Below are 20,657 nucleotides of genomic sequence, written 5' to 3' on the forward strand. Positions count from 1 at the left end.
ATCCTTATTTAGCCCCACCTTGCAAAAGTATTGATTTTTTTTCCCACTGTTACCAGCTTCACGTGCATAACTCACGACTGACCAGACATAACATTTTAGTACAATCTTTACCAGTTTAAAGGAGCTATTTGTACAGTGGAGCAGTTTTGCGGTAAAGCATCGCCAACATCAGGACAAAATTCCCATCGCCGATTGATGGCATTTAAGACCAAATTCAGGGTAATTTTTGGCGATCGGCAGCATTTCGTTGGCAGCGGGGAGTGGCTTCCTGCCCTGTGGGGAGGCCGCCATCTTAACAGAGGTGACGTCCCTGTGGCAGTCCAGAGGGCCATCGGAGACGGCGGCTCCGGCCTCCAAAGGTGGTGGCGCCAGCGGGAAGCGCCAAGCCATGGCCTCAGTGTTGGCGCTGGAGGGGCCTGTAAGTGGGTTGACACCTCCGGAACACCCCGGCTGCCTTGGCAGTTTTTGCTTCCGAAGGCATCGCCATTTTGAGGTGGCGAAAGGGGGAGGCAGGGGTGGAGGGAGATGAAGAGGGGAGGGAAGGGGGCGCTGTCCGTTGTCCTTCATTAGCCGGCAAGCTTAGGGGCAGCCAATTAGAAAGCGTCTCTGGGAATATCGCTGAGCTGGACTCGCTCTGGGTAAGTGAGGGTTTGGGACCATCAGTGGGCTGGGAAATTCCAGACGGCAGTGGAAAAACCAGGCCTCAGTGCCGGATTGAAATAAAAGCTGGCCAAACGGAGTACCATACATAGAATCCATACAGTGTAGAGGGAGGCCATTCAGCCCATCAGGTCTGCATTGCACCTCTGAAAGAACATCGACCTACGTCCAATCCTCCCCGGCCTATCCCTATAACCCCAAGCTATGCCCGCAACTAAGGGGCAATTTAGCATGGCCAATCCACCTAACCTGAACATCTTTGGACTGTGGGAGGAAACCGGAGCACTCGGAGCAAACCCACGCAGACACGGGGAGAACGTATAAACTCCACACAGAAAGTTACCCAAGGCCGGAATCGAACCCGGGTCTCTGGTGCTGTGAGGCAGCAGTGCTAACCATCGATAAAAGCAAATTACGGCGGATGCAGGAATCAGAGACAAAGAAAAATATTGGACAATCTCAGCAGGCCTGACAGCATCTCTGGTGAGAGAGAAGGGAGCTGATGTTTCGAGGCTGGGTGACTCTTTGTCAAAGTTTTGTCAGACCTGCTGAGATTGCTAACCATTGTGGCACCGTGCCACCCCAGTGGGATGTCGATGGAAGCTCCCTGTATCCTTCAGGAACCTTGAAAGAACTTTCCCAGCAGAGCCAGTGCACCAATTTTACCCACCTTAATCCTGCCAGCCTGTGGCTTCTCTGGCTGAGATTTGTCAGTTACGGCCGGGATCTAGGTTGAGACATCTGAATTAAATTTACTCCAAAGGTTTCATTGTCCAAGCAAGCCTGTTGCTATAGTTCCAATAAAAGCCAGGCTTTTGCGTCTGAAGGAGACCCCAGCGGATAAACCATTGCTTTTATTTTTCAGGTGTCACCCACCTTGAATTTAAACGTCCCCAAGATTTTGACTACAAGTCTGGCCAGTGGGTACGCATTGCCAACCTTCTGTTGGGGACAAATGAGTATCATCCTTTCACCTTGACTTCAGCTCCACATGAAGACACCCTCAGTCTTCACATCCGGGCCGTGGGACCATGGACAACCCGATTGCGGGAAATATACTCTCAGGAAAATATATCGGCCCTTGGTAAATACCCAAAGGTAAGGAAAGTATAGAGATTTCCATCTATCAGCAATAAAATTTATTTTACTAGTTTGTGATTGCCTCGTGGCATATTCAAGTGACATAGGCAACTATGGTGTGCCGAACGCTTTGATCATAGCAACTGTGGATAACCTTGTTGGAGTTCTGGTAAAGCTAGTCTTAAATGTTGTCCAGCTGCTTCCTTAACTGTTGGCCTCTTGCTCTTCGTCCATGGTTATTAGGTACTCCAAATTCTTCGGCACAGGTAAGGGTGTGACTCTCCAGTCTCGCCCCTTTGCGGGACCAGTTGCGAGCGAAAACGGAAAATTTGGCACCCCAACCAAAGCTCCATTCGCTCTCAGGGCCCAGGAAAGTCGCAGCCACATTCGAGGACAGAGGATTTCGGCCAACCTGTCTGGGGATACAGGGGAGCTCGACTTTCGATATTATTTAAGAACTGTTATTTGTCCGACCTCACTCGGCACCTCTTCCATTCTCCGTCCCATTTACTCTTCGGATCCTTCCTCAGCTGTTAATTTTAATTTCTTCCTCTCTCTCTCTCTCTCTCTCTCCTGGTGTTCCAAGCTTCACATCCATAACTTATTACAGATCGGACTGGGATTTTCCAGCCCAGTCATGGTGGGACCCGCCGCGGGAGACTTGACGGCCCAGCCAAACGTCGATTGACTTTCGATGGGACTGGACAGTCCTGGCGGCGAGTGGGACCTTAAAATCCCACCCCGCGGACAATTGTACTCATTAAAGGAGCTATTTGTACAGTTGAGCATCTTTATCGTCAGGTATCGCCATTATAAGAAAGAACATTTCCTATCAATTGTGGCATTATGGTGTTTGCTCTTTTCTCATAATTTTCAGTGACAGCCTGGCTCAGTTGGCAGTACCTGCACGTTTGTGTCCGAAAGTTGTGCATTCAAGCCCCATGTTAGAAACGTGATAAACTATGGAGTACTGAGCACTGCGTTGCTGGAGGTGCCACCTTTCAGACGAGGTGAAATAATGAGCACCCCCATCTGCTTGTTCAGGGAGATGTGAAAGATATCAAGGTGCAGTAGAAGGAGAGGAAATCATTTTTTCATTGTTCTGGATAATGCATCTCTCGAAATCAACAGCCATAAAATCTATCACCAGCCATTTGCACTTAACGATAAATAGAACATAGAACATAGAACGATACAGCGCAGTACAGGCCCTTCGGCCCTCGATGTTGCACCGACATGGAAAAAAAAAACTAAAGGCCATCTAACCTACACTATGCCCTTATCATCCATATGCTTATCCAACAAATTTTTAAATGCCCTCAATGTTGGCGAGTTCACTACTGTTGCAGGTAGGGCATTCCACGGCCTCACCACTCTTTGCGTAAAAAACCCACCTCTGACCTCTGTCCTATATCTATTACCCCTCAATTTAAGGCTATGTCCCCTCGTGCTAGCCACCTCCATCCGCGGGAGAAGGCTCTCGCTGTCCACCCTATCTAACCCTCTGATCATTTTGTATGCCTCTATTAAGTCACCTCTTAACCTTCTTCTCTCTAACGAAAACAACCTCAAGTCCATCAGCCTTTCCTCATAAGATTTTCCCTCCATACCAGGCAACATCCTGGTAAATCTCCTCTGCACCCGTTCCAAAGCTTCCACGTCCTTCCTATAATGAGGCGACCAGAACTGTACGCAATACTCCAAATGCGGCCGTACTAGAGTTTTGTACAACTGCAACATGACCTCATGGCTCCGGAACTCAATCCCTCTACCAATAAAGGCCAACACACCATAGGCCTTCTTCACAACCCTATCAACCTGGGTGGCAACTTTCAGGGATCTATGTACATGGACACCGAGATCCCTCTGCTCATCCACACTACCAAGAATTTTACCATTAGCCAAATATTCCGCATCCCTGTTATTCTTTCCAAAGTGAATCACCTCACACTTCTCCACATTAAACTCCATTTGCCACCTCTCAGCCCAGCTCTGCAGCTTATCTATGTCCCTCTGTAACCTGCAACATCCTTCCGCACTGTCTACAACTCCACCGACTTTAGTGTCGTCTGCAAATTTACTCACCCATCCTTCTGCGCCCTCCTCTAGGTCATTTATAAAAATGACAAACAGCAACGGCCCCAGAACAGATCCTTGTGGTACGCCACTCGTAACTGAACTCCATTCTGAACATTTCCCATCAACTACCACTCTCTGTCTTCTTTCAACTAGCCAATTTCTGATCCACATCTCTAAATCACCCTCAATCCCCAGCCTCCGTATTTTCTGCAATAGCCGACCGTGGGGAACCTTATCAAACGCCTGATACATTTGTCTATACATGACTGCAGGGCACGGTTATCACTGCTGCCTCACAGCTCCAGGCACCCAGGTTCAATTCCTGCCTCCGGTGACTGTTCTGTGTGGGTTTGCACGTTCTCCCTGTGTCCGTGTGCGTTTCTTCCGGGTGCTCCGGTTTCCTCCCACAGTCCAAAGATGTGCAGGTTAGGTAGATTGGTCACGCTAAATTTCCCCTTCGTGTCCAAAAGGGTTAGCTGGGGTTACTGGTTTACGGGGATAGGGTGGAGGAGGGGGCTTACGTAGGGTGCTCTTTCCAAGAGCCGGTGCAGACTCGATGAGCCGAATGGCCTCCTTCTGCACTGTAAATTCTGTGATTCTATGATTCTATGAATCATAAGCAATTCACTAGCTGAAAAGTGGTTTGTGGTATCCTTAGTGAAGAGAGTATACCACGTCCACATTATCTAGCTGGATAGTGAAGAGAATGTACCATGTCCAAAGTACCCTCTCCACACTAACGATCTTTTCAGCATTGGCACACCATGGACAATTTGTTTTATCCAGAGACAATTGTTCTGCTTGCACTGGACTCAATGTGACGTTCTCGGTTTTTTAGAAACCGCTTCCCTCCAGGCCAAAGAATGAGACAGCATTGGAAAGAGGCCATTTGGCCCATCATGCATGTGTCAACCCTCTGAAAGAGCGACCCAATTAGTCCCACTTCCCTTTTCTTTCCCCATAACTCCACAGATATCGCTTTTTTAAAGTATCGACATAGAAGCAAAAGAGAATGGTGCAATTATTGGCCAGACCTGTATTACCAGGTCGTGGAAACTTTTAAAACTGCTGCAATGTCCAAGTTGGTCCACGAGCAAGTGGAATTGATCTTTGCTCTGTCCCGTTCAATTCAATAGGACTTTGTGAAATACCAGTTATTTCAATCATCATTAAGTTTATTTTCAGCATGGCCTTTTGTACTTTTGTCCTGCCACTTGGCCCATTAATTTTTTGTTTTGTTTTTAATTTCGAATATCCAATTCATTTTTTCCAATTAAGGGGCAATTTAGCGTGGCTAATCCACCTATCCTGCATCTTTTGGTTTGTGGGGGCGAAACCCATGCAAACAAGGGGAGAATGTGCAAACGCCACACAGACAGTGACCCAGAGCCGGGATCGAACCTGCGACCTCGGCGGTGTGAGGCAACCGTGCTAACCACTTGCGCCACTGTGCTGCCCTAACTTGCCCCATTTATATTAGGTGAAACCAAGACTCAATTTTTCCCTCAATTCTGCAATTCCAGCTGTTATTTTCCTCCTGTTGACACAATTGTGGGCTGGAACCGTGACTTTTTGCCAGGCTTGCTCCTAGTTTTCGCTCGTGGCTCAGTCGGTGGATCTGCTGTGTCTGGGTTGTAAGATCCCGGGTTCCAGTCCCACTCCAGGACTTGAGCACAAAAAAAATAGCAGATGATCCGGTGCTGTACTGAGAGAGTGCTGCGCTCCCAGAGGTGCTGTTTTTTTTTGTAGGGGTGGGGGGGGGGGAAGAGATGTTAAACGGATGCCCCCTCTTGGGTGGATGCCAAAGACCCCAGGCATCACCTTGAAAAAGAGCTGGGGAGATCTCCTGCCTAATATTTATCCCTCAAATCAATGTACAAAAATAGGTAATCTGGACATTATCACGTTGCTGTTTGTGGAGCTTTGTGTTCGTAAATTGGCTTTTGCATTTCTGACATGACGGCAATGTACTGTGCTTTTAAAAAGTGTTTCATTAGCTGTAAAGCCCTTTGGAATGTCCGGTAGTTGTGAGAGGTGCTATATGAATGCAAGCTTTTCTTTCTTGACCATGCCACATCAACTTGAAGCTGAACTAGACCAGCCATGGTTATAGTGCAGGTCATTTTGGGTGCTGGGCAGCAGGGTGGCCGTTCAAAGTGAACGTTCAAAGTGGGTTGTTAACGGTGTGCGCAGCTGCATGGTTACCTTGTCGGCTGCGTCAATGGTGTTCCGTGCCCGTCCACCCCGGCCCCACTGCCCACCTCCCGGCCACCCTCCTCTCCTCTCCCCGGCCCTGGCAGAAGTTCCCACGGCCAGCGGCACAAATGTCAGCAAACTATGGCAATATTGGACACTTTTGGTACCCCCTCTCTCTCCCTCAGCACCCACACCAGTTTCACGATTTTTAAAAGCACAAGTGAACCACGCCGTCGTAAACTCGGTCCATCGGAGGCGGAGAATCGCGGAGGCCCCGGAGAATACCGGTGATATGCAAACGAGGGGCAGCACGGTGGCGCAGTGGGTTAGCCCTGCAGCCTCACGGCGCCGAGGGCCCAGGTTCGATCCCGGCTCTGGGTCACTGTCCGTGTGGAGTTTGCACATTCTCCCCGTGTTTGCGTGGGTTTCGCCCCCACAACCCAAAGATGTGCAGGCTAGGTGGATTGGCCACGCTAACTTGCCCCTTAATTGGAAAAAATGAATTGGATACTCTAAATTTATTAAAAAAAAAAGAAAAATGATATGCAAACGGTGTCTACTTTACGTGCATTCAAGAACGCATTGACGCCGCTGTTGAGGTGCTGGAGCATTGCGATTTGGCGCCAAATCAGCCCCGCCACGATTTTGGCGTCAGAACCAATCCTCCGCCCAATCGCCTTTCCCGATTTCGGCGTCGGCTAACGGAGAATCTCGTCCTGTATCTCAGAGAGGTTTGAGGCTGGGGGGGAGATTGCAGAGACTGTGAGGGACAAGAGGGCCATGCTGTGATCTGAAAAACAAATATGAGAATTTTTGAAATCAGACCGGGAACCAATGCGGGTCAGCGAGCACAGGGAAGGAGAAGTTGGAATAGGGGAGAGGTGCACCAGTCTTGGGGCGAGTTAAGACGGCAGCAGAGTTTCGATATTCTCAAGCTGATGGAGAATCGAATGCGGGAGACCTGTGAGGAAATTGAATAGTCGCGTCTGGAGGTAACAAGGGCGTGAATGAGGGTTTCAGCAGCGAATGAGCTGAGAAAGGGGCATAAATCAGGCATTGTTACCGCGGTGAAATAGGACGGTCTTAGTGAAGGAGCAAATAGCTGGTTGGAAGCCCACCTTGGGATTAAAAACAAGACCAAGGTTGCAAACAGGCTGGTTTTGTCCAGGGCAGCAATGGGAATGGGTTGGAATCAGCAACTGGGGAATGGAGTTTGGAGTAGGGCCCAACATATGCAGTTAGAAGGCAGAAGCAAAGCTCCTCAAATGCTTTTATATTTTTAACAGAAGTGGAGGGTTAGAATAGAGGGCATTTTAGATCGGAATCATGGAATCATAGAATATACAGTGCAGAAGGAGTCTACTCGAAGGCCATCGAGTCTACACCGGCCCTTGGAACGAGCCCCCTACTTAATCCCATGTTAGGGTCTGGTTTAGCACAGTGGGCTAAACAGCTGGCTTGTAACGCAGAATAAGGCCAGCAGCGCGGGTTCAATTCCCGTACCAGCCTCCCCGAACACACTTAAGGGCAATTTAGCATTGCCAATCCACCTAACCTGCACGTCTTTGGACTGTGGGAGGAAACCGGAGAACCCGGAGGAAACCCACGCAGACACGGGGAGAACATGCAGACTCCGGACACACAGTGAAAATGAAAATGAAAATCGCTTATTGTCACGAGTAGGCTTCAATGAAGTTACTGTGAAAAGCCCCTAGTCGCCACATTCCGGCGCCTGTCCGGGGAGGCTGGTACGGGAATCGAACCGTGCTGCTGGCCTGCTTGGTCTGCTTTAAAAGCCAGCGATTTAGCCTTGTGAGCTAAACCAGCCCCCTCATAAATCATCATTCCCTGACTGGGACTGGGACAGTGACCCAAGCCAGGAGCCACTTGGACACATGTGATCATCTCCAAGAAGAGGAGGAGTTAAGGCCAGGATAAGACCAGCCATAATTGAATGGTGGAGCAGACTCGGTGGGCCAAATGTACTTATTCTGCTCCTATATGAACTTATGAAGAGAGAGTCTCCCCTTGATATTCGTCAGCGTTGCACTCGCTGAATCCTCAGCCATCAACATCCTGGGGGGTGTGGGGGCAGTGGGGTTACCACTGACCAGAAGCTTAACGGGACCAACACTACCAATACTGTGGCTCCGAGAGCAGATTGGAGACTCAGAATTCTGTGACATTTCTCCTCTTAACTCCTTAAGGGTTTCCACCACCTTCAAAGCACAAGTCAGGAGTGTGATGGAGAATTATTCACTTGCCCGATCAGAGCTCCAGCAATAGGAGCTTGACACCATCCAGTATAAAAAGCTGGATGATCGGCACCCTATCCACCACCTTAAACATTTGCCCGCCCACCACCGACACTTTGTGCACTGCCATTGGCAACTCGCCAAGGCTCCTTCGACAGCACCTTCTAAGCCGACACGTTCTGTACCAGCTGGAGGAACAGAGACAACAGGCACTGGCGACCAGCACCACCTCCAAGCCACAAACCATCCTGACTCACAACCATGGGGCAGTCTTCCCAAAACGGAACAAAGTTCCCGAGCGAGCGCGTTTAGCCGCGTGTTTCCTGTCACTCGCAATGCCGGGAGACACGTGGCTATTCAACGCGACTCTCTTTGAATAAGGGACCTAAACAGGGAACAGGGGCTGTGGCCTCACATAGCCCCGTTTTTTAACAATGGGGAGCCCCACTCGCCGGAAGTCCCCGTTGCAACGAGACATCAGGACGCTATTTCTAAATGGGGTCCCAGTCTTCGAGGCCCACAAAATACATTCTCAACCTCCCCCCAGCCCGACTGCAACATGGGAGGGACTCCCGGCCACCCAACACCCCGGCCTGATTGTGCGCACACATACAAAATGCCAGCTTGGCACCAGCAACCTGGCACTCCAGCAGTGCCCTTGCCAGCTGGCACCTTGGCAATTCCAGGCCAGCACCCAGGTTGGCAATGCCAGCCTGGCATTGCCAGGATACCCAGGTGGCACTAGCAGTGCCAGGGCACCACCCTTCCCAAAGGGCATGTAGCTGGGAGCCTCTGATCCTCTTGGAGACCTCCAGGGGTGCCATTCCATCTGGTCCCCGTTTGTGGGGACCTGTACCAAACTGCACTCACCCAAGGTCCTCAAGGCGAAGGGATTGAATCCCAAAGCTTCAGGTACCTGGGGAATCTACACATTAGAGTGAGGCTTACTGCTTCGTTCTGATATGCAGATTTGCCAATAACTGATCCCGCCCAGTGTGGGGGTCTCCCAGCTTTCACGGGCCATGCTGCGCTGCGGGAGATGCTTTTCTGGCGTAGCGTGGCCGGAAGATCGAGCCCAATATCTCCAATCCTTCAGTGTTCAAGTCCTGGAATTCCCTTCCCAATAGCACTGCCGGTGTACCTGCACCGGATGGGCTGCAGTGATTCAAGAAGGTGGTTCACAACCTCAGGGGGTAATTAAAGATAGCCATTCGATGCTGGCCTGGTCAGTGATACTCTCACCCATGACCAAATAAGGCTCTCACCCAAAGAGTTAGAATGGCAATGTGAAATGAAAAGGGGACACAAATTTAAATTTGGAGCAGATAAATCAATCATTCGTGTTTGGGTTTATAAATGACAGCCGGCCTGGAGAATTTCAGATTTGCTGGTCTTGAAATGGTGTGGGTGAGAGGCGGGGAAAATAGTTCCTGTGGTCACTACGTTGTGAAATGCGTTTCTGAAAACACAGCAGATCAGTATTTCCATGGTGCAGGCTGGGCAGGGTAGGGTGCATGTGGAGAGAGATGTGCATTGTGATGAGTCAGGGTACCACGCCGCCGCTCTCATGTGGAGAGTGGTGACTGTGGAACCTGGAACCCCCTCCCTAACGTCACCGTTAGCACTCCCCAACGCCACGTGACGTTATGTGGTTCAAGAAGGCCCCTGTGAAGTAACTTAAGGATTTGATCCAGTTTTGTTTAATTTACGGTTGCCGGTTGTTGGTGAGACATTGCTGAAACTCAGTAGAAATTCAAGTTAAAAACTTGTCAGGTGCAAATAAGAATTGTTTTATTGAAGTTCATTGGTTACAACTTGAAAATGATTTAAAAGGTAGTTTGTAGACAATTTGATTTTCTTCAAAGAATCACAGGAATTATCTTCTGAGACAATAGCCTGAACACAACTTTAAAAGTCAAAGGCTGAAGTCAAAGTATGAAAATGAAATAGGAATACAGAACTCTTTTTCTAATTCTCTTCCTTTACTCTCTCTCTCTCTCTTTTTCTGTCTTGTTCTCTTTGTCTCTTTGTCTCTAGTCTCTGTCTCTAGTCTCTTCACGCCTCACTAAAAATGGTGGTCAAATCATCCATGGATATACTCTTTGATATCTGTCTTAAGCGATCTGATCACACCCCAATATAATCCTAATTGGTTTAAGCTATATTCAAAACACATTTGATTTGATAAAAAGCCGTCCATCATGACAATGTAACGCCACTTCTAATTGTTGCTTATTGGTATGTTTCTCATGGTATACTGTGCTTTATCAAAACCAGCAAAAACTGGTCTAATGCTGACCTACCTATTGCCACCATGGAGACCTCATGTTATCTCATCTTGCTAGGCTAGGCATATTTCAGAACATACAACTCAAACTGTCTTTTATAAGATTGTTTCACTGAGAATGTTGGAATCAAATATATACATATATATATTATATTTGAGTCGATGTTTTAACTGTCCATTTATTAAAAACAAGGCAATATAGTTCAAGATATTTTTTAGCTTGTATAATTTATGGGATATGATTCAACCTAATCTCGAGCTGCGTGAGAACCGTACAATACTTCATCCTTATCCCTCGTTGCTATGGATTCCGCCCTTGCCCTTGGAAAAATGTGATGTTTTTATCAGACTTCTGTGTTTTGCAAACTCATGACTGAGTTTGGAAATTGTATGGTTCTTTCATTTTAAAACTGGGAATTGATATTTCTGTCTTAAACAGTCTTCTTACCTATATTAAGTGTATTTAAAATACCTGACTTCTACAGCCCCTCAACACCACCTTCTCAGGGCAATTAGAGATGGGCATTAAATGCTGGCCCATAACCTGCTGGCCTTGGAAAGCGTCCAGAGGAGACTCACAAGAATGATCCCTGGAATGAAGAGCTTGTTGTATGAGGAACGGTTGAGGACTCTGGGTCTGTACTCATTGGAGTTTAAAAGGATGAGAGGGGACCTTATTGAAACTTACAGGATACTGCGAGGCCTGGAGAGAGTGCATATGGAGAGGATGTTTCCACTTGTAGGAGAAACTAGAACCAGAGGACACCATCTCAGACTAAAGGGGCGATCCTTTAAAACTGAGATGAGGAGGAATTTCTTCAGCCAGAGGGTGGTGAATCTGTTGAACTCTTTGCCGCAGAAGGCTGTGGAGGCCAATTCACTGAGTGTCTTTAAGACAGAGATAGATAGGTTGTTGATTAATAAGGGGATCAGGGGTTATGGAGAGAAGGCAGGAGAATGGGGATGAGAAAATATCAGCCATGATTGAATGGCGGAGCAGACTCGATGGGCCGAGTGTCCTAATTCTGCTCCTATGTCTTATGGTCTTATGGTAACCAACAATGTCCAAATCTTGTGAATGAATGAAAAATACCAAAACACTGATGTGTTGGGTAAGCTGGGTCTATGTCGACTACATTTGATGCAGTGTGGAGAGAGACAAGTTTCCAACACTTGATGAGATGCAACACAATTCTATTTAACATCTAACTATGTTACATGCCTAACTGTGGGTTGACACTATGCTGACTTGACTGGAGACCTGAGGCTAACCTGACCAGACTTACTGACTACCACATGGTGTTTGCACTGGCTGCTGCTCACGAGCTCGGACTGTCTCAGAGGCTGGATCCCGAGAGCGCGGGAAAACTGGTGCCCTCTGGCTTTATAGTGGCCGTGTCCTGTCTGGTGATTGGCTGCTGCGTTCTGTGAGCTCACTGGTCATCCTGTGTGTCAATCATTGCTTGTCTGCATTCCATCATATACATGTATATTATGACAAAAACAACACTCAGTTCACTGGAGTCAAATTATTTTCCAGCACAACACCAACTTGTATTTATTTAGTGACTTTAATGCAGTAAAAACACTTCTGAGGAGTGTTACCAAACTGAATTTGATAGTGAGCCGCCTCAGGAGACATTAGGACAGCTGACTGAACACTTAATCAAAGTGGTCGGTTTCATGAATCGTCCTGGATTGTGAAAGACACAAACAGCTCAATTCCCACAAGCATTCAAACCACAAACGTAACAGTAACACAGTGTCTGTGACCAAAGGCTGAAACACCAAATTGTTTTCCTCAGATTTACCTGGACGGGCCATTTGGTGAGGGCCACCAAGAGTGGAACAAGTTCGAGGTGTCCATTCTGGTGGGAGGAGGGATTGGTGTCACACCTTTCGCGTCGATCCTCAAAGATCTTGTCTTCAAGTCGACTATCAACAGCAAAATACTGTGTAAAAAGGTAAACCTGCTCTCACATAGTCCTGGTCCGTTCCCAAGCTGGCATCTTTTACCCCAGATTCCGTCCCCTTCTCCCCCTGAAGGTGCCTGACTCTTATCAACATTGGCGTTGGCAGTCCCATGGCACGGAACCCATGTGCTATCATGTGTTTGCCTATACAGAGAGTGTCAACGCGCTATTCGACCACAGAGGTCAGCACTTGAGTCCAGCTGTAGGTTCATGCACTACCCACAAGCTTAACAACAAAGGACTTGGGAAAGCTCTCCAGAGTGGATTAAATGGATGTTTTTCTGTTGCCTTCCTCTCGTCCCGATAAAATGGAGTTAGTTGTAGGGTAGTGGGAGCCGAGTGGTCATGTTATTGAACTAGCATTCCAGAGACGTTAATTAATGATCGGGAGACACAAGTTCAAATCCTCCCGTGGCAGTTCGGAGGAATTAAATAAATCCATTATCAGTAATGGCGATGCAGAAAGTATTATATTGTGATAACCACCTGGTTCTCTAACTGTCTTTAGGGAAGGAAATCCTCCAACATTACCTGGTCTGGCTGATATGGCGGTGGCATGGTGGCACAATGGTTAGCACTACTATCTCACGGTGCCAGGGACCCGGGCACGACTCTGTCCTCGGGTGACTGCCTGTGTAGAGTTTGCACGTTCGTGCCATGTCCACGTGGGTTTCCTCCGGGTGCTCTGGTTTCCTCCCACAGTCCAAAGATGTGCAGGTTAGGTGGAATGGACGTGCAAAATTGTCCCGTTTGTGTCCAAAATGTTAGGTGGGGTTACGGGGATGGGACGGGGTTTGGGCCTGAGCCAGGATGCTTTATTGGAAGCCGACTGGATGGGCAGAATGGCCTCCTTGTGCATGGTAGGGATTCTATATGTGTCTCCAAGCTCACAACAATATGGTTGACTCTTAACTGCCCTCTGAGTTGGCCTAGCAAACCCACTCAGTTGTATTCAAGAACATGGTTCATTACCCACCCCCTCCAGGGCAATTAGGGATGGGCAATAAATGGTAGGTTTGCTAGCAATGCGACTGAGGAAATAAAATTCTGCTGTAGCTGTGATTACCTCCTGTAGCCTGAACCGTGGATCGAGTGAAGGACCTTCTGGTCTTTAGATCTGTATCACACCAACAGAGCACTCAGTCAAGTCACAAAGGGAGAGAATAATGTAACTATGGAGGGCCATATCACAATGTGGTCTTTGTTTAACCAATCTAGTTGAACGAGTAGAGCCAAGTACAACATCATTTTTATGTTCCTCATGCATATATCATATTAAAGATGTTTTCAGTAAACAAGGAAGCAATACATTTTATAATGATAACATTTATTTGAACACACTTTGTTCAGCTGCTTCCTTGAGAACTGGCATGATGATCAATGACCTTGACTAATGGGGAATTTGTTCTAACAACCCTGACTATTTTTATTTTTGTTGCAAGGTGAGGCGGGGAGCATTCCTTCCGTATCGCGTGCTGTGGCATCTGAGGAACATTAGTCACTCCTAGCTGGTTAGCTGTGGTGATTCAATATAATGCGGAGAATCTGCAACTATGTTCCAAGACTCCAAAAGTTGCGAACGCATTGTGAAAAAAAAGATTCCTCTTGATTTCCTGGCACTGCTTGGGAGGCTGTGTTGTCTTGGGAACTTTGAACTGCGTTCCCATCTAGTAACATGAAGCGGGTTTCTAGAAAGTATTTATTGGATCTGACATTTCACTGACTGCCCCCAGGGATGACCAGTGGTTCCAGATTGTAAATATGTCACGGTAGCATGGTGGTTAGCATAAATGCTTCACAGCTCCAGGGTCCCAGGTTCGATTCCCGGCTGGGTCACTGTCTGTGTGGAGTCTGCACGTCCTCCCTGTGTGTGCATGGGTTTCCTCCGGGTGCTCCGGTTTCCTCCCACAGTCCAAAGATGTGCGGGTTAGGTGGATTGGCCATGCTAAATTGCCCGTAGTGTCCTAAAAAGTAAGGTTAAGGGGGGGGTTGTTTGGTTACAGGTATAGGGTGGATACGTGGGTTTGAGTAGGGTGATCATTGCTCGGCACAACATCGAGGGCCGAAGGGCCTGTTCTGTGCTGTACTGTTCTATGTTCTATTAAGGGCTGGGCATTCCCTCTGACTGGTCTAGCCACCCTCCCCACACAGCCCTGCACATTTCTCCCCACTGCAAGCTCGATCGCTACCCTTGATTTTCCGGCCTTTCGTTCCAAAGACTGACGATGGTTACAGGCCCCGTGCAACTTCCTGACGTGATAAGGGCACCACGGTCACACAGTGGTTAGCACAATTGCTTCACAGCTCCAGGGTCTCGGGTTTGACTCCCGGCTTGGGTCACTGCCTGTGCGCAGTCTGCACGTTGTCCGCGTGGGTTTCCTCCCGGTGCTCCGGTTTCCTCCCACAGTCCAAAGATGTGCAGGTTAGGTCAATTGGCCATGCTAAATTGATCATCGTGTCCAATAAGGCTTAGATGGGGTTACGGGAATAGGGTGGAGGTGTGGGCATAGGTAGGGTGTTCTTTCTAAGGGCCAGTGCAGACTCGATGGCCAGATGGCCTTCTTCTGCATTGTAAATTCTATCTATTCTATCAGCGAGCAGGAGAGTCATTTTGCTTGTGTAGTAACCCTCACCAAACCCATGGGGATGACCTGATTGATCACCCTGTGAGGTGCACGGAATACGAGCTTCCCCACTGATGGGCGGAGGCCCAGAAGCTGGGGGCTCATGGAATCAACCCTTAAAAACCAGCCAGGATTGGGACCGGCATGATTGGTAGTCCCGGTTGGGATCTACGTGCTGTACGCCGCTTTGCGGCCTTTCTTAGTTCTAAACAAATCTTCGTTTGAATCGACTTTGATCTCCTGAGCTTTCGTATGGTGGTTACCCAAAGGAGGGAACATAACCCTTAGCAATATTCATGGAATGCATGACTTGCATCTGCATTAAATATTCAGGGCTTTGCGATCTGGAGGAAACTTCACCTTCTTTGAGGCTCTGGGTTAATTCCAGGTCTTCCTACATTTGCACGGATCCATTTGCTTTGCTTTAATCACGTTTTACTACTCCCCCATTTCCAGATCTACTTCATCTGGGTGACTCGGACACAGAGGCAGTTTGAGTGGCTGGAGGACATCATCCGTGAAGTTGAGGAGACTGATAAAAATTCCTTGGTGTCTGTCCACATCTACATCACTCAGTTGGCGGAGAAGTTCGATCTGAGGACGACCATGCTTGTAAGCAATGCTCGGGGTTTGTACTTTACAGGTAGCAGCTTGGGGCCATGAATTCAAGAATCCTCGGGTGCCCTCCATGCGTCCCTGGCTCTCCATTCTATTCCCTGCCTTTGCTCGGCTGCTGCTGTCAGCCATGCCTTTGTCAGCTCCAGGAGTGACTATTCCAACATTCTATTCACCAGCTTCCCATCTTCTCCCCCTTGCTCCTCCAAAGCTTAATGCCTGCATCGTAACTAATGCCGAGACTTTGCTGGTCCACTGTGCTCACCAACCGACATAGCTCCCGGTCAAGCAATGCTTCAATTTTAAAATCACCATCCTTGGGCAGGATTCTCCGACACCCCCGCCGGGCCGGAGAATCGCCGGGGGGAGGGGGGCGGCGGTGTGAATCCCGCCCTGCCACCGGCTGCCGGATTCTCCGGCACTGGTTTTTCGGCGGGGACGGGAATCGTGATGCGCCATTCGGAGGCCGTTGGCAGTGGCCCCGCCGGCGATTCTGCGGCCCGCGATGGGCCGAGTGGCCGCCCGTTTTCGACGGGTCCCGCTGGCATATTTTCCACCATGTGCTTGTTAGGTGAATTGGACATTGTGAAATCTCCCTCTGTGCACCCGAACAGGAGTGTGGCGACTCGGGGATTTTCACTGTAACTTCATTGCAGTGTTAATGTAAGCCTACTTGTGACACTAATAAAGATTATTATTATTATTGAGATGGTGTACTGCGCTGAAGGTGCCATATAAATGCAAGTTGCTGTTGTTAAAATCCCTGCCTTGGTGTTGACTCTGCAAAGCACTCAGATGCAATCCCGTGTGGAAGCTGCAGCTGAGCGCCAGTGTTTCCATTCATTATGTTCGCCGTTACCGCAACAACACGAGCGATGCACCAGAATTTAGATCTGAAGGGGAGGGGGTGAATGTTGGTTTTGCTTGAATGTGTCTTCACACACGGCTATCCTAACCTTGTCGTGACCAAGTGTAGTTGGCCTGTACCAACATTAGGGAAGTCCCACGGTCAAAACGACAGCCCCGCAATGCTCTTTAGAATAAATGTGAATGCACACGGGGTTCTGGGCGTACACAGTTGACCTGGCATCGAAGAACCTGCTCTGGTTATCAACGGAGCGCAGTCAGCGCTAAGCGGATCCGTTACTTGTTGAACTTTCCTCCCCCCCTGCCCTTCCGTGAATGATTCGATGTCTTGTTTCCTGCTCTAGTACATTTGCGAACGTCACTTCCAGAAGGTGTCAAACCGGAGCTTGTTCACCGGACTTCGCTCCATCACCCACTTCGGACGCCCCCAGTTTGTCCCCTTCTTCAACTCGCTGATGGAAGTGCACCCTGAGGTGAGTGCTGGCGTTGCGGAAGCTCAACTATATTTAACCTTCACCGTGAGGAACTTGATCAACTTGGGATGGTGGTGATGCTGGAATGGAAGTATTTGGATAGATTTATAAATTTGTTACAGTCTGAGACCGCACCCTCTCTTCCCCCCCCCCCCCCCCACCACCACCACCAAGTTGATAACCTATAATGGGTGCCTCAGAATTTAGAGTGTAATCATTCATACTTTTGTAGGTTTGAGTGTCAGCAATGGCTGAGTTGGCAGCACTCTTGCCTTTGAGTTACGAGGTTCAGGTTCCAGTCCCCACTCCATGGTTTGAGCAGACAGACCAGTGCTGTACCGAGGGAGTGCTGCACTATTGGGGGTGCTGTCTTTCGGATGAGATGCTGAAGCAAGGTTCCATCTGCCTGTGCAGATGGATGTGAAAGACCCCTTGCCAAAAGAGCAACGTATCTTGGCCAATATTCACCCCTCAATCAACATTACAAGAGAATAAAAAACCTGTTTTGTGGTGATATGCATCACTGTAAATACACTAGGGGTCAAAGTAGATACACTAGGGCACTGTAGATACACAAGGGGTTAATGTAGATACACTAGAACTAAATAAACACTAGTGGGAGCGCCAGAGACATCATGGCACACAGACATTCAACCAATAGGTCAGTAAGATAGGACACGACCAATGAGTAGTCAAGACGCACCCAGAGGTGACACTACCACAAGGGGGCTACCCATATAAAAAGGACAGGACACACATGCTCTTTCTCTTTCCATAGGCGACACTCAGAGAGACAGGGGCAGATCAGGAAGCACCACACCCACCACATGGCTTAGAGCAGACTGTTTAGTTGGATTGAGAGACTATAGTAAGATTAGTAGGAGAGTCGAACCCAAGTAGGAGAATTGTTAACTGTTCAATAAATGTGTTCAATAAATCTCCAAGTCTGAACCTTCCTTTGTCAGAGTATACATCAAGGAAGCAGCTTATGCGACGTGAAGAAGCATAACACAGCATGTTTGATCTGTATCTGCTTCTAGGTGGTTAGCCCTTCTGCCCCCATCCCACCTGCAGGAAAGTGGCCAGAGAATGTGCTGGGAATCGGGCACACCAGCGACGTGGGCATTCGCGCCTGCCCATTTTTATTTGGCCCATTAAGGGGTGAAAATTAAGCCATTGATGCCAATACAGTGATTGATTATGCAGGAAGGAGAATGTAGGGTGGACAAAGAGTCACTTGGCAATACGCAACTTAAGTGTTGCTGACAAAAGAGACGGCTGTCAAAGCTTTTCATCTTGTACTCGTCAGGAAGGACACAAGAATGCCAAATTTCAAAGGGAAAGACAGCTGATGCTGCACTATTGTTTGAACAGTAAACTATTGTTGTTGACCGTGAATAGTTCATTGTGCATTGATAATAGTGGATTCTCCATGGGAACATCTCTGTTCCCTTTGAAATTTGGCATTCTTGAGTTGCGAAATAGGAAGCTGCAACGACATGTCTCTCTTCAGCAGTTCTCACGTCACACATACCTTTGGGGTGCCAATAATGGAAAGTTCGGAGGAACACTAGGCATTATGTATAAAACAGGGCCAAAAAGGGCGCAATAGGCAGCACCACTGAGATAGATTGACAATTGTTCTATTTCCTGCTCAGCGTCGGGCGAGGGAGTCCTGAATTCCGATCCGGAGTGAACTAATCTTTTGTCCATTTGAACAGGTTACGAAGGTTGGAGTGTTCAGCTGTGGGCCCCCTGGAATGACCATAAACGTGGAAAAGGCTTGCAAACAGATGAACAAGCGGCAGGCGATCCAATTTAGCCACCACTATGAGAACTTCTAGACCCGTGACAGATTATGAAACTGACCGCTCGCATTTCGCAATGTCCAATTTTGTAACCTTTTCTGGCAATGGAGGTTAATTGTATTTTTTTTTAATCGTGAAAATGTTTTGTCTCTTTCGCATTGAGCACAGATAACAGGGCGCTGGCTAATTGTGACCAATCTCGTAGTGGGATCTGAAAATCTGACTTGCCTCCGCTGGGTGCGATTTTTCAATTGTAAGGATCTGTAAACATGGGGGAGGGGGGGGGGTAAAGCATATAACAGGCCAGAATTTGATGAAGTTGTGTTGCCTGAGCGATACATGCTGTTCTTAAAGTGCAAAGTAGCCAGCAGCAGCTTGTGCTAAGTAAGATATCGCCCACGAATTGTGAATCATCACATATTTCTGCACAGGACATGGATTAAATGCAACCTCATTGCTTCCAGCTTAATTACTCTAATTAAACTGGGCAGAGCAATGCAGTTTTCCCTAATGCTGCAGGGTCCACATCGCTTTGATTGAAGTGAGATTCAGACGGCACGGTGGTTAGCACTGCTGCCTCACAGCTCCAGGGACCCAGGTTCAATTCCGGCTTCGGGTGATTGCCCGTGTGGCATTTGCACTTTCACCCCCGCGTCGGCGCGATGCTCCGGTTTCCTCCCACAGTCCAAAGATGTGCAGGTGGATTGGCCACGATAAATTGCTCCTTAAGAGTCCAGGGATAAGAGTCCAGGTTAAGTGGGGTTACGGGGATAGGGTGGGGAGAGTGGGCCTAGGTAGGGTGCTCTTTCAGAGGTGTCGGGGCTGGCTCGATGGGCCGAATGGCCTCCTCCTGCACTTTAGGGATTCTATTCTAGAGTGTGACGTTTTCTCAGTTCCGCGATAATACACAAGCGGAGAGACCTGTGAACGGGAGCCAGTCTTCCTGAGGAATATGGTCCATATTTATCGAGCAAGATTCCGAGTTTTGTAGCAGATCCGTGTTTTCCTCTCTCGAAAGGGTCACAATTGATAGCCTTCAACTTGCAAACAGCTCACACAATTGAGGAAAGTAACTTGAAGTTGTATAATTATGGCCTCACTATGATCAGGTAGCAATTTACGTTCTGTTCCAGGAAGGTAGGCTGTCGAAGGAAATGGAAATAATGTGCTTTGTGCGTCAACCTTCAATCAGTGACAGGATCAGTAAAGTCTAATGTGATGCAATCAAGGAACTAAACCAAAGAGTCGGATATTTGTATCTACACTTAAAGTCGCTTCAGTAAAATGATTTGAGAATTCATTTCTTCCAAGTAGTAACATTGCTGTGTTATTGACCTTCTTTCATTCAGATTATTGGATAATTCACAATTTAATTAATAATTCATAACTTTTAAGGGCAAACTCTGTCTAAATTGCCAACCGTATTCAAGACTCTCAACACCATCCAGGAGTCGGCAGCCCACCCGATCGTCACTGCCTCCAGCAACACACAGTGGCAGTGGTGTGTACCATCGAGAGGGCGGTTATCCATGAAGGGCCCCGTCTTCTCAACCTTGCCCCCTCACCTGAGGTGTGGTGACCCTCAGGTTAAATCCCCACCCGTCAGTTCTCTCTCAAGAGGGGAGCGCAGCCTCTGGTCCTCGGGGACTATAATAATAACAATCTTTATCGGTGTCACAAGTCGGCTTACATTAACGCTGCAATGAAGTTGCTGTGAAAACCCCCGAGTCGCCACACTCC

The 20,657-nt window shown here is 48.1% G+C and overlaps 1 pseudogene; it reads left to right on the forward strand.

Annotated features, from left to right (window-relative positions):
* Positions 1-20,230, forward strand: part of LOC119956811 — a 115,900-nt pseudogene extending 95,670 nt beyond the window's left edge.
* Positions 20,231-20,657: the final 427 nt, after the last annotated feature.

Source organism: Scyliorhinus canicula, chromosome 24 (genome assembly GCF_902713615.1).
Source record: "Scyliorhinus canicula chromosome 24, sScyCan1.1, whole genome shotgun sequence".
Taxonomy (NCBI): domain Eukaryota; kingdom Metazoa; phylum Chordata; class Chondrichthyes; order Carcharhiniformes; family Scyliorhinidae; genus Scyliorhinus; species Scyliorhinus canicula.